The 13,771-nt window shown below is 40.1% G+C and overlaps 1 pseudogene; it reads left to right on the forward strand.

Moving 5' to 3' along the window:
- The first annotated feature begins 10,754 nt into the window (after positions 1 to 10,754).
- LOC102003901 lies at positions 10,755 to 13,133 on the forward strand (annotated as a pseudogene).
- Positions 13,134 to 13,771: the final 638 nt, after the last annotated feature.

Below are 13,771 nucleotides of genomic sequence, written 5' to 3' on the forward strand. Positions count from 1 at the left end.
AAACACAGAGACAGGACCATTTTGTCTTACACTATACATGTTCTAGTTCATTATTTTTTGTGGTTAATCTTTACTGTGTCTAATTTATAGACTAACATTTATCATAGGTATATCTGTATAAAGAAAAGTAGTCTATTTAAAAATCTACTGTCTCTGGTTTCAAGCATCGGTTCAGACCTTGGAACGATAATCCCCATGGACAAGGGAACTGCTGTATGTATGCGCGGGAACTGAAGGAAAAAATCAGTTGTCTTTTGTGTGAACATCGCCCTTTGTTTATCTTTTTCTCTATTAAACAAGACTTGTGTCTCCCAGTGCCTGGGTGAGGTCTATAATTATCGACCCTAGATTATGGGATCATAGGCCATTTCTTCTCTTACTCATCAACAATAGCACCTTTCTCATATAACCAAATTTTAACACACCGTTTTTTGTTTTTTGTTTTTTTTTGGTTTTTCTCCGGTACCGGGAACCGAACTCACGACCTTGCGCTTGCCAGGCAGGCGCTTTTTGCCGCTGAGCTAAATCCCCAGCCCTAACACACCATTTTTAATGCACCTTTTTAGCACGCCTTTTTTTTTATTTATTTTTTTTTATTTTTTTATTTTTTTATTTTTTTTGGTTTTTCTCCGGTACCGGGAACCGAACTCACGACCTTGCGCTTGCCAGGCAGGCGCTTTTGCCGCTGAGCTAAATCCCCAGCCCCACGCCTTTTTTTTTAAATGCACCTGTTTTTATACATCCACATTCACTTCTGAATTCTAGAGCAGAGGTCCACAAACCTTCGCCTGTGTACTATTGTTAATGGTCCTCAGTGAGGTCAGTACAGATAAGGTAAAAGTTGAGAGTATTTAGAAAGTACAGGAATTTGAAACATAACCGTATCTTATTGTGGACACATGTAATAATATAATCTAAGACATGCATTTTTATAGGAATTCAGTTATTGCATATTGCAAAAGAATTATTCCAGGACAGATGAGAAATTAAAACAAAGAAACAAACATCCGGCCCTTCATCATTAGAAGTGTTTTGCTGGACGTGGTGGCGCACACCTGTAACCTCAGGAATTGGGAGGCTGAGTCAGGAGGATTGCTGCAAGTTTGAGCTCAGCCTGGGCGGTGAAGTGAGTTCAAGGCCAACCTGACTAGCGTAGTGAGAATATTTCTCAAAAAAACAGAAAAAGAAGTGATTTTAAGTCTTGTAAATTTTATTGACATATTTATTTACTTTCTCATCGTGGTGCTGGGGATTAGACCCAGGACTTCATGCACGCTGGGCAAGTGTTCTACAAACCAGCCCCAGACACTGCGACCACACCAGTCTTTCCATTAGTGCTCTTTCCCCTAGGCACCACACTGCACTGATGTCTGTGGTCTTCACCAACTTGACAGTTTCTCCGTCTTTCCATAACCTCAATGCTCATTGTAGAACTACCTAAATTTGCTTTGCCTGTTTTCTAAGGAAGACTGAAATTATGGACCTAAGGGGGGAATCTGTGAAAGATTTGCCAGTCTTCTTGATATTAATGGGAGTTATTGCTGGTGACATTAACCTCGATCACTTTAAAGCAAAGGTGATTGCCAATTTCTGTGGTTTTTGGAGGTGCTGATGACTGAACCCAAGGCTTGGGCATGCTAGCATGCCGTATAATAGCACATCTTTCAACATCTTACAGATAGTCCTAGACAGTGTAATAAGGAAAAAAAAAGAAATAAAACATTTAAGCCAGGCATGACTGCACACACCTGTAATCCTAGCACTCAGGAGGCTGAGGCAGGAGGACTGCAGTAAGTTTAAGACCAGCCTGGGCTACACAGTGAATTCAAGGCAAGCCTAAACTATATAACATAACCCTGTCTCAACAAACAAACAAGTAAAAAAGCAAAAAAAAAAAAAAAAAAAAAAAAGGAAGAGATAAAATTGCTATTTTTCACAGTGCACCTAATTGTATATGTAGAAGTCTAAGAGGATCTACAGGATTTTAGTGTCAAGGATGAATATTTAGCTGCCACAGGTGAATTATTAAAATCCAAAGAACTGTATAGGTGAAAGCAACAGATGAGTAAATACAGCTGTGTTATCATTATAACAGGAACCCTCAAAATTAGTAGATATAAATTAATCTTTGTGCAAACAACTTGATTCAATCTCACAGCTACGGGTTTCTCATACATTTCCTTCATCAAATTGAGGAAGGTCTCTTCTATTCCGAATTAGTTTACATGTGTATTTGGAGAGGATGCTGCATTTCCCAAATGCTTTTTCTGCATGAGGACCATGTCATTCTGGCCTCCCCAGGTGGGTTTTCATGACTTTCACTGCTTTATATTCTTGCGTTAAGTTTCACTTGGTTGTGATGTATAATCGTTTTTCTTTGTTGCCAGATTGGGCTTGGTAACATTTTCTTGTATTCTACAGCCTCACACGTGGAAACTAGCCTGGGCTCCAGAAATAAAGGTGCAGGCTTGCTGCAGTTGTGCACTACCTCACCATATACATATGACTGGCTTGTAGGGCTTAATCAATACAGGTCTGGGTTCTGTGTGCCCCGTTTGTGTACCAGTGACAGCAGAGACACAGCTTGAAGTACACTGCTTTTTTCCTATTTTTTCCTTATCTTGTTTCTTCTTTGTTTGTTTTATTTTCTTGTTTCTAGACTGTTTATTTTTATTTTTATAATTATGATCATTTCTAGTTTTTGTGTTAGTTTTATGTTCTATTCCTACTCTTTCCCTCCTGTCTTCTTCATCATTTCTAAAATGTTTGTGTAATCTTCCTTTGTAATCCAGACTTGCTTCTAGTATCTTCCTCTCATTCTATGTCTATATTTTTCTCCCAGTCCCTTTTAAATTTTCTCCCTTGAGTATGGGTGAAATTATAATAACAATGGCTACTTACTGTACTCAATGTCTAGTTTGTTTTAGGTTTGTTAAATTACCACAAAGATAGTTCTTATGGTCCAAAGTGGCAAATCAATAGTGATCACAGTTCATCATTACCTAGGTTGTGTTTGATGCTATTGTTATTGCCAGTTGTACTACTTTAGCCAAGGTGACGTGATTGTTCTCATCAGTTGTTCTTCCCAGTAGGCTAAGAGTGGCATGGCCTAAGGCTCATAAACCATGTTATAGGCCATTGGCAAAGGACCAGGGGCTAGGATAAATAGGCAGCAGTTTCTGAACCCCAATAATAAATTGAAGAGGTAGGATCATGCAACGTACTCAGAAGACAAAGGGAAGCTTCACCTTGCAGACATCTTTGAGAAGTAGTTATTCCCTCAAGGTTCTAAACACTAGTAACTGAGCTACTTGCCACACACAGTTTACAAGCATCAACCCAGAAATGAAATTGAAAAAAGAATAAAGGACAAGGCACTTAAGCCAAAAGCAACCACAGACTTCCATTGCACTAATGGCAAACCCAGGGGGTAATGAGGTGGAAGAATTTGAAACCCACTCACCTGGCCTTTCTGAAGGGGTAGCAGTGAAAAGAATAAATCAGATGAATGAGGCTTTAAAAATTCCAGGAGAAATACTTTCTCAGATAACTACAGAGATGATGATCATAATAAAAGATATGATTAGTGACTCTAGAGCAGATAAAGATAAAAAAAAATGGAGGAGGAAAATATTAGAAATTGTGAATACTCAATATAGGGAAGAAATGGAACCCATGAAACAGACTCAAACAGATATCCAAAAGGTTAAAATTTCCACTGATAGTATATGCAGCGAATGAAGCAACAAGAGGATGGAATATCAGATACAGAACACAGGTCAGTCTAGTGACCGGTGGTTAGCGGTTAGTGTTCATGAAGAGAAAAAACTCTCACAAATAACAAGGTAGCACAAAAACTCAATCCAACAGCTGCTAGGTGATATGAAGAGGAATAATATAAGATGGAACAAAGTCAATAAAAAAGCAAGAGATCGTGCAAATGATATAAAAAACCTGTTCACTGAAGAGATGGCAGAAAACTTCCCACACAGGGAAAATAATCTGACATAGAGTTAAGTGCGACATATAGAATTCCAGCTAAGCATGATCAGAAAAATCCTACAACTCATATAATAATGAAGATTCCAGAAATTCAGCACTAGAACAGAATATTAAAATCTATTAGAGGAAACAACTCATCAATGAAAGAAAGCACATCAAAATCACAACAGACCACACAATACATACCCTCAAGTCAAGGAAAGCTTGGACTGAAGTGTTTCAAGCCCTAGAAGGAAACAACTCTCAAGAGTCCAGAGTGCTAACCATTACACCACAGACCCTCACGAGGAAATAACTTTCAACCCGGATTGTTGCACACTGCAAAACCATCTTTCAAATTTGTTGGAGAAAGAAGATACTCCAAGAACTTCAAGTGTTCTTCAAGTGAAAGAACACTTGAAAAATTGATGACCACCAAACTAGTGCTTCAAAATATTCTGAAGGACAATCTATATATGTATAACAAGGACTACAACTCTATAAACCCTAACAGTAAGCATCAATGAGGCAAAAAAAAAAAAAAAAAAAAAAAAAAAGCAAGCAGCGGTTTGTGGAGAGGACAAACAACAAGAAAAAAAATGACAAGGATAATTTAATAAATATGTTATAATCATCAAGGTATGTGGTCATAATCCACCAATCAAAAGAAACAGAGTGACAGAATTGGTCAAGAAGCAAGATTGTGCTGGGCATGGTGGTTCACACCTGTAAGCCCAGCACTCAGGAGGTTGAGTCGGGAGGATCACTGAGTTCATGGCCAGCCTGGGCTTCATGGTGAGTTGAAGGCCTGTCTGAAGTACACAGTGAGACCCTGTCTCAAATCCCACCCCGCAAAAGGAAGCAAGATTAGGCAGTATGCTACATGCTAGAGCCATATTTGATTCACCAAGAAATTCTTAGAATGAAAGTCAAAGAATAGAATGACAAGGCAAATATAGCATGCCAGAGCTTATGGGATGCAATGAAAGCAATCCACAAGGGAAATGTATAGTGTTGGATTCCTGTATCAGAAAAATGGAGTGAGCTCAAATAAATAACCTAATATTGAACCTCAAGCTACTAGAAAAAGAAGAGTGAGTCAAACCTAAAACTCATATGAGGGAGCAAATTATAAATATCAGAATAGAAATCCATGCAATGAGACTAAGAAACCAATAGAAAGAATCAATGAATCAGAGTTGTTTGAAAGAGTGAGCAGAATTGACAAACCTTTAGCCAGCCTTATTTAAATAAAAAGACTTGCATCCATGCAATTAGGAGTGAAAAGGGTGAGATCACCCTGCTGATTCAGGAGACAATCTATACCTACTCTGAAAGCCCATGTTCTAGTAAGATGGGAAACACAGGAGAAATGGAAAGATTCCTGAATACACGTGAATTTCCACAGCTGAACCAAGAAGATACAAATACTCTAAATAAACTAATATCAGTGAATGAATTTGAAGATGTAGTTAAAAACCTACCATAAAAAAAAAAAAAAAAACTCCAGTCCCTGAATCACTGCTGAAATCTACAGGAAATTTAGAAAAACCCAGCATCACTACTTCTCAGTCTTTTTAATGAAATTGAAAAAGAAGCAATACTCCCAAATTCATTCCTGGGAAGCAAGCATTCCCCACATATCAAAGCCACAGAAGAAAGCAAACTGCAAGCCAATCTCCCTAACGAATATAGATGCAAAAATCCTCAGTAAGATACTGGCAAACAGAATGCAGCAAATCGTTAAGAGGATTAAAACGTTGATAAAGTAGGATTCATTTCAGGCATGCAGGAATGATTCAATATATGCAAATCAATAAATATAATACACCATGTTAACAGAGTCAAGGACAAAAACGATATGACAATCTCAATAGATGCAAAGAAAGCATTTCACAAAGTCCAACACCCATTCATGATTTTTAAAAAAACTACTGAAAATGGGAATATAATGGCTTTATATCAATCTGAGAAGAGCCATCTATGACAACTGACAGCCAACGTCATACTAACTGAGCAAAAAGTGAAAGCTTTTACTCTAAATGAGGTACAAGACAAGAGTATACACTGTCACTGACCTTTTTCAATATTGCTCTGGAAATAATACCCTCAGCAATTAGACAAGAGAAAGAAATAAAAAGAATAAGGGTAGAAAAAGTAGAAGTTAAAATATTAATCTTTACAGACATAACGTAATACTCTCCATAGAAAACCCTCAAAACTGACCAACAAACTTCTAGATTTAATGACCAAGTTCTATAGTGCAGCTGGATACAAAGTCAACACAGAAAAATCAGTAGCATTCCTGTAAACAACAAATTCAGAGAGAAAAATTAGGGAAACCACACACTTCACAGTAGCATTAAAAGAATGAAATAAGCATCAATTTAATAAAGGAATAAAAGATGTATGCACTGAAAATTTCAGTTCTCTGTAAAAGGAGATCAAAGAGGCTCTCAGAACAAAGAAAGATATCCCTTGTTCATGGATAGGAAGAACCAACATTGTGAAAATGGCCATACTCCCAAATTCGTTATACAGATTTAATGCAATCCCAAGCAGAATACCATTAGCATACCTCACAGAATTATAGAAAACATTCCTAGAATTCATTTGGAACCAGAAGAGACCTAGAATAGCAAAAGCAATTCTGGGCAACAAGGGCAAGTCAGGGCACATCACAACCCCTGACTTGAAATTATACTACAGAGCTACTGTGATAAAATCTACATGATATTGGCAAAACACAGACCTGAGGATAAGTAGAAAAGAATAGAAGACGCAGACACAACTCCAAACACACTCAGCCATCTTATTTTTGAAAAAGTGGCCAAACATATTTCCTGGAAGAAAGACGGCCTCTTTGATAAATGTGCCGGAAAGCTGGCTTTCCACATGCCAAAGACGAAAGCCACACCCATGTCTCTCACCATGCACTACCCTATAAAGTCAAAATGGATCAAAGATCTAAATATGAAAACCAAGAGACTAAATCTACTGGAACAGAAAATGAGTAGAATTCTTGACCTAGGTGTAGCCAGGGACTTGATGAACAAAACACAGACTGCCCTGCAAATACGACAAACAATAAACAAACAGGATCTCATCTTATTAAAGAGCTTTTGCACAGCAAAAGGGACCACGAACATCATGAAATGACAACCCACAGAGTGCGAAAAAAGTATAGCCTGCTGTCCCTCAGACAAAGGACTTATATCCAAAACACATAAAGAACTGAAAACAACCAAACCCACCCAAATTCAAACACTCAATCTAAAAATGGGAATAAACACACACTTCTCAAATGAAGAAATACAAGTGGCAGATAAGTATATGAGAAAACGCTCAACATCACTGTTCATTAAAGAAATACAGATTAAAACAATGCTGAGATTCCATCTCACCCCAAAAAGAATGGCTTTCATCAAGAAATTAACCAGTAACAAATATTGGAGGGGCTGTGCAGAAAAAGAAACGGTGCCCCACTATTGGAGGGTAGACTGGTTAAGGCACTGTGGAAATCAGCATGGAGAGTCCTCAAAAAACTAAGGTTAGAAGTCCCATTCGAACCAGATATTCCTCTGCTGGATATCTTCCCAGAAGAATTAAAAACATCATACCACAGCTATGTAGGTGCACCCATGACTATAGCAGCACAATTTGTAATAGCTAAATCTTGGAAACAACTCAAATGTCCATCAGCCAAGGAATGAATAAAAAAGATATGGTCTTTTCATACAGTGGAGTATTACTCAGGCATTCAGAAGGATAAACTGGAGATTTGTATAGATAAATGGATGCAACTCCAGACCATAATCATGAGTGAAATAAATCAGACTCGTGTGTAAGTCCCTGGTGTGATGAACTGAAAGAGTAGATAACGTCCAAAATGCATAACAGATTTTGTGAAATGGGAAGAAATTGTCCAAAAGGAAAAGGGAACTAGAATGGAGGAAAGAGCAAAGGAAGGAAGGGACAGGGAAAAACAAAATACAGAACTGTTATGCTACTAGCCTCTCTTAGCTCATTGAAAAGAAAGACTAGCGCTAATATAGCTTGGAGAAATTTTTAGTCCCATATCTTGTACATTGCTTAACTACTTTAAAGATAGCAATACTCAGTGTGTTAACTATTGTTATTCTCCTCTTATTATGTTACGAAATTTTGTTTGACTTTTGTCCATCAAAAGTATAATAAAAATAAAGATGAACTGTTCAAACTAAAGAAAAATGAAATTATATCATAGTTTGAAAAAATACATAAACTGAAATATCTGTATACTTAAAAGAAAAGTGTGAATTAAAGCAACTTAACTAAACAGAAATAAATGAAATATAACCTATGATAGTGGGTTTGTTTAATAATATTGTCAAAATATTCATACTGCACACAGGAGTCTACAGGATGCAATGCACACTCTGCCTGATGCTGGCAAGTGAGGGGTGTCATTCAGGCCCTGCAGCAGGACCCCCTTAACCAGCGTGAGAATCCTTGGGATTCACCTGCACTGAATAGCCATAAGCTGCTCTGCGATGGCAATAAGTTTGATAGTGTTCTGTGGTTCCCTATACTATTGTCTTCTTTGTGAGCAGGGGTCAGCTTTATGGGCTACTTGCAGGAAATTACTCTTCCCTGACCTTTGAGGGGGTGGGATGTGGGGAACCGCTCAGACTGAGTCAAAATTCAGGGCAGATAAGAACACTTCTGGGCAACTTTGAGGACACAACCCTGTTATCAGCACAGGTGTACAATGGGGCACAGTTATATAACCATGATGTAACAGTGGACAGCTATGAATGCTCCAGGGAAGCCACCATGAAGAATGTAAATAGGTGAAAATAACACGTATTAAAATATAAGGTAAAGATACAGGTGGCTCTTGCATTCTGCTCTGCTCTGTGCTGCCTGCTCTTGTTGCTGAGGTCCTGCACACAAGCATTCTTTAACCTGGGTACCTCACCCATGAAAGCCTCCCTTCCCACACCCCACCTCAAGTGAGCCTAATATGTCAAGTCCTTTTGTGGCAGGGCAGACTCCATCATCACCCTTCTGAGTATGGAAAACTCATTAAACAATGAGTATAGCACATTAGATAACAAAAAAAGGCTTTTCCTGGAATTGCCTGAGTTGGGGAGAGGGTAGAAAAGGGAAATCAGTGGGAAAAGATTTTGCAAAGCCCTGCATAGAGGGATACACATTTATGCAAAAGCCACTGTCTTCAGAAAAAGCTCCAGAGATGTCTGGCTTGCAGCAACAACAGAATTCTCTCAAGAATCTCTTTGTCGCTGGTTTCTCCTTTTATGGAGAAATAGGACACACATGCCTCAATTAGACCTTTCTAAATAAGATGCATTGCTCCTTCTTTAACAGGTGAGTTGTGCTTTTTTGCCTGTGCATGCTAAGGGTCTCACCCAGGACCTCCCAAATTCTAGACAAGTACTCTACCAATGAGCTGCAACCCTACCCCTAAACTGGTGTGTTTCTAGACAGCCCTGAAGGTTCAGCTCAAATTACAGCTATTTGGGTGCTTTCTCTGATCAAGCACCATGAGCGGCATTCACACCTACATTCTCTGGATATCTGCTAAGGCATTTCACATTGAGCCGAGAGGCTTAGATGCTGAACCATGATACCCTATGGTCAGCCTTTTGGCCACAGTCCCGTAAGTCTCACCATAAGCTGGCATGCAACAAGGGATGGTGCCCTATGTGTGACTCTGTGCTGCCCAAGCCTACACCCAGAGCATCAGGCCCCTCAAGAAGGCCCAACTGTCCACGTACACATATAGGTTGTCTATTTCATGCATCATAAGCAAGCACACTGCCAACAACTCCACCCATTCGCTTAACCTATCTGCTCTGGTTTCAAACCAGACTACTTCCATACTGTGCTGGACAGTGACCTTGTCCATGGTGGAGGCTGGGACGGATCTAGACACATCAATACATCCAGCATGAGCCCAAGGTCCTTCTTTCATATCTGCATAGGGACTAGGGGTCATGTCTTGTACACTGGCCTCCCAGAAGGGTTTCTGGGCCATGTACATCCTGGGTCGAAAAACCATTGCCAGTTCAGCTGCAAACAGGCTACCTGCGAAAGAGGCCCACTGCCTAGGTATGTCCCACAACAAGTGAGACTGTGGGCACATCATCAAGGCTCTGGCCTAGGCCTACCCGATCAGAGGTACGGTGACAGAATAAAATACAGACAAAATGTAAATACCATCGTTATGAGGGTACTAGGATGGTCAGAGCCCAGTGATGTGCTAGGAACATGAGACATGGTGTCTTTGGACTTTTGAGGTGTAGAGATTGAGTGAGGGGGTGTTGGTGGGCTGGAGGAAGCAGTGGGGGTGGACTGTGGATGTGGTCAAAGTTCATAATTTGAATAACAATGCATTCTTAGAAAATCTCACAGGAGCAGATCAGGGTTAACTAGTAACCTGATTGCCAACCACCACTACTGAGCTCAATGGAATTTGCACAAGATCCCCAGGTTAAGAACACACATGTGTAAGGCAACAGCAGGCAGCATGGAACAGAACAGACCACATGAGCTGCCTATTCTTTCTTGTACAATTTTAACACAGGTTGTTATCTCATAGTTACTTTCTCACATGCTAGTCTCATTGGCATATGCATAGATTTTCACTGCTAAGTCATAATTATGTAAGTATATCTCACTGTGCACTTGTGCTAGACAAGCAGGGTCACATCCTCAGGTGTCCATAGAAAGCCCTGAAGTATGATGCGCTTTAACTGGTTTCCCACCACTGTGCACAGGAGAAAGAACCAGTGCCAAAATCCCTGCCTCCAGCTTTGGTGCCACTGTGTGAAAGAAAAACATGGGTTGTGTCACCTGCAAAAAAGTGAAATATGTTGAAATATTCTTGAAAATAGATAAAGATGTACATTGGCTCTGTGTCTGGAATGGTGGTCCATGAAATCTTCCTGAAAACAGGCTTAACTTGTAACTTAATAGCCCATATATGGCCATTACGTGGCACAAAACACTATAGGAAGGATTCAAAAGATCAGTTTGCTTTGGCTCTTCACATAACCGAGCATCAGTTAACAGAATGCATTGATCGTCCTCACATTCTCAGACCTGAGATGGTTCCACCATCAGACAAGATGACTACCACAGAACATCAGAGCATCGAGTCCTGGTGCAGATCTCTCTGCTCTTAAGGACATAGATATCCTTGACAATGGAATGGTTGACCTGCAGAGGGAAATAATAATGTGAAACAGGACCTTAGGTGGGGAGAAAATACAATGAAATAAAGGACAGTGGAGGTTCAGGAACTTCAAGATGAAGTTCAAAGGGACAATGTCAATCTGCCAAAATTACAGGCCCAGAAACATCAAGAACAGAAACTCCTTGACTAACTGGATGAGCAGAAAGCCCAGCTAGAACACCAACTCAAAAAAGTCTGAAAGAAATGTGCTGAGGCCAAGTTAAGCTCATCCTTGAAAGCAGAAGTAAGTACTCAAGAATCACAGATCTCTACTTAGGAGGCAGTACAGACCCAAGCTAAAGAGCTGAGCCACTACAACAAGAAAGAGCAGATTTAGAGGAGAGTGTGGAGCAGGAAAGGCTCGGCTGGAACCTCTTCACAGCACCTGCAAGATTCACAGCACAAAATCAGTTCACGCAGATGAGGATGATGGACCTGAGAGATCTGGAAAGTCTCATAATCAATCGAATTGGTGCAGTAGACCACTCAGCATGCTTGTAAGTGGTGTGACAGGTTCTTGTAGGCTCAGAAACAGTAGCTGTGAAGCAGTTAACCTTAAAGCACAGCTGAAGGCCAGAGCAGCCTAGAGACTAAGGCCATACACAGAATTCTCCAGCAAGAAAGAGTCCTCAAGTACCCCTTTCGGATGGGACTGATGAAAAAGAAGTGGTGACTGCAGCTGCTAATGAAGAAGTTTCTCCTGAAATTGACACTGATAATCCAGGCATGGTGGTGCATGCCTGTAATCCCGGAACACAAGAGGCTGAGGCAGGGGAATTGTTGTGAGTCTGATGCCAGTCTTGCTACAAGGTGAGCTCAAGGCCAGCATGAACTGCATAGCAAGACCCTGTCTAAAAAAAAAAAAAAAAAAAAAAAAAAAGGAACAGAAATTGACGGTGGTAAACACTCAAAAGAGGAAGATCGCGTTCATGTGGTAGCAAGTTCCCTGCCACAGCCAGTTGCGGGCACAAACTTGTATTTATTTCACTGCAATTGTTCGGCTGGCAGCGATCCTTTCAAGGATGATCCCTTTGGGAAAATCGACCCATTTGGTGCGGGTCCCTTCAGAGTTTCATATCCCTTTGCGTTGATGGATTCCCCAAGCAACCTTCTATTCACCCTTTTGCCCTTTCAGGTACTGACCCTTTCACTGCACCCAGCGTCAGCAATAAAGCTCTGGGAGAAACAATGAAGCACAAGGACCCTTTTGCTCCTGGCAGAACAGTTGTTCTTGCAGCAAGCGAGTCACCAACAGACTCCCTTGCTTCTGTTTTCTGAAATGAATTGTTTGGAGATGGATTTTCTGACTTCAGCACATTGTCCAAGGTCAATAGTGAAGATCCCTTGAGGTCACCTTGAGTTCTGTCACCACTGTGGTAACTCCAAAAAATGGCTTCAAGGAAACATCAGTCAAGAATGGATACAAAACTGAAGCACTTCCACCAGTGAATGGAACTCTTAACGAGACTCTGCCCATCACCACATGGGAAAAGGCCCATTAACAGATTGTACTCTTCTGAACTCTTTAGAGTAAATGGTTGATCCCTTTAAGCCGTTCCAGGCCTTCTAGGCCCTGCCTATCCTGACATGCCTTGTGATTTATTCAATTCTTCTACCTCTACTACTGCCAATAAAGAGGCTGACCCAAGCAACTTTGCTAACTTCAGTGCTTATGCTTCTGAAAGGTATATGATTGAATGGGCCAAGAGGGAGGGTGAGAGGGACAAAGAGCAGAGGCTTGCCCAACTGAACCAGCTAGAAAAAAAAAAAAAAAAAAAAAAAAAAAAAAGACTTGGGACTGGCTATTGCATTGAACAAACCTGAAATATCAGAGGCAAGAAGTCTCTTGTCCTTTGCCAACAATACAATATACTTCTTCCTGAATATTGAAGCTATGCACCTTGTCTATTAAAAGTGCCTATGAGCATGGGGATACAAAGGGTTTAAGATTCCTGCAAATGTGACAAAAGTTGAAATATTTTTTAAATCTTATTTTAGATTTGTCTTATTTTTTTCTTTCCTTAAAACTGTAATTGAGATGAGACAGCTTCACCTAGGGCCCTGTCACCTATGCCTGTGCACTGAACTTCAGCCTGACTCTTCTGCGTCACTGCACAGCTGGAACACCCACGCCTCTGTGCAACCCTTGACCTGTGCTACTCTTGACTGTAGCTCTTCACATGTGAGCCTGTGGGGTTCCTAGAGTTTGCAGGACTTGCCCCTCCTATGAATGGCTGAAGGATGTGAAGGAAAGAACCCATTTTTTATGATTGGTACAAATTGGCAAGTTTAAAGTGCATTTTCAAATTTCCTTATCCTAAATATATTATTTCTTTTTTTTTTTTTTTTTGGAGAAGGAATAATATTTTGCATAGATCTGCTCCACTGTGTAAAGAGATGCTATGGGTTGAACCATTTTAACTTGAGTCAAATTTTTCCTAAATGAAACCATTACAGTTTAAATATATACATACATACACACATATATACATCCATAAATGGGTTGTGAATGTAGCTCATTGAGAAAGCCCTGAGATCAATCCCTAGTAC

This window comes from Chinchilla lanigera, unplaced genomic scaffold, assembly GCF_000276665.1.
Source record: "Chinchilla lanigera isolate Chin_1 unplaced genomic scaffold, ChiLan1.0 scaffold00032, whole genome shotgun sequence".
Taxonomy (NCBI): Eukaryota; Metazoa; Chordata; class Mammalia; order Rodentia; family Chinchillidae; genus Chinchilla; species Chinchilla lanigera.